The sequence below is a fragment of the Chelon labrosus genome, assembly GCF_963514085.1.
Source record: "Chelon labrosus genome assembly, chromosome: 18".
NCBI lineage: Eukaryota > Metazoa > Chordata > Actinopteri > Mugiliformes > Mugilidae > Chelon > Chelon labrosus.
Window position 1 is genome coordinate 10,208,659 of NC_140351.1, and position 1,281 is coordinate 10,209,939.

Genomic DNA, 1,281 nt, shown 5'->3' on the forward strand with positions numbered 1-1,281 from the left:
GAATTGTTCTTCTGGATGTCAAAGGGATTTTCATGGCGCAATCATATCCTACACAATATGTACTCTTCAACATCTGGGTTACATAGGAAATGCACCCTGAGGTTTTAATAAGAAGAAGCCCCTATGGCTAAAACTTTAAATAAACTAAACCAAAAATGTTATTGATGTTTTATATATAGAGAGTAGTCGCATTAGTTTTTGTTACTGTACTGTTTGAGGTCTCAACTGTACCGTATCACGGTAATAACATGGTTTTGAAACCTTTTTTTTTATTTTGTCACAGACCTGTTGTCATAGTTGAAATGACGTTTATTGTAGATGGTATTTGAACAACTTCTGGAAATAGTTCATCAAGTATGTTTGTTGCTCATTGTTGTGATACATTAAAAACTGTATCTGCAAACCACTTTGGTCTCATCGAATATCGTTCATTTCTTTTGCACTTTGTTAGCTTAATATCTTTCCTCGAGTTTCATTAAATTGCGTCTCACGCAGCTTTTTTAGATTTAGCTGAAATGCCTACGCAAACCATAATCAGACCTCGCCGTCAGACACTTTTGATGTCTACGAATGCTCTTTTTAATCTCATATTATGCTGTGATGTCTGTCTTGTGTGTATAGTGGTGCATTATATTGCAAATCGATATCAAGGTTTGAGTAGAAATAATATTGGTACAGTCATTTTCAGTGTAGATGAGTGAAGCATTTTAGACTGAAACTAAGAATTAACACACAATATAGCTTTCATATTGCGCATTCAATTGAGATGCATCTTTTCCCAAAACTTTTGGCGTCAACATCCCACTAGCAGTCGCCGTTCCAGTAACTGATAGGCCAAAAAATCTAAATCATATAATGGGCCTTTCCCGTCATTATGCTATTTGTGGTAATCTGATTCTAAGCAGATGCTGGGGATTATGTTTGGAAGTGTCTGCTAATCTGGATCTGATCAGGTGCTGCCATAGAATCTACACAGTGTAAAGGGGAAAAGTCGGCCGTAATAAATCACGACTATAGATGATCAGATGTGCATGATAGATAGACGGATGAGAGGAGAAATTGTGTTTTGTGCCTCCGACTATGTACTGCTTTTAAAATTCTATTAAGAAGCCAAATGGATGCCGGTGTCAGACAAGAGGGTGACTCTTTAGATCTGAGGTCAACAGACGCTGTCACATTAAAAATTGCACCTCAAGAACACCTCAACACAATATATCACCCCCTGCCAGCGAGACGCGTCCGCCACCAGTGTCAGGGTCACGGAGAAAGCCGACATTCGCA

General features: G+C 38.4%; 1 protein-coding gene across 1 annotated transcript in view; it reads left to right on the forward strand.

Annotated features, from left to right (window-relative positions):
• zfhx4 (zinc finger homeobox 4) overlaps positions 1-1,039 on the forward strand; it is a 59,362-nt gene extending 58,323 nt beyond the window's left edge. Inside the window, exon 11 of the mRNA XM_084566114.1 lies at positions 1-1,039. This exon is cut by the window's left edge and continues 4,001 nt beyond it. The gene's annotated coding sequence lies outside the window, so the exon portion shown is untranslated.
• The last annotated feature ends 242 nt before the right edge of the window (positions 1,040-1,281 follow it).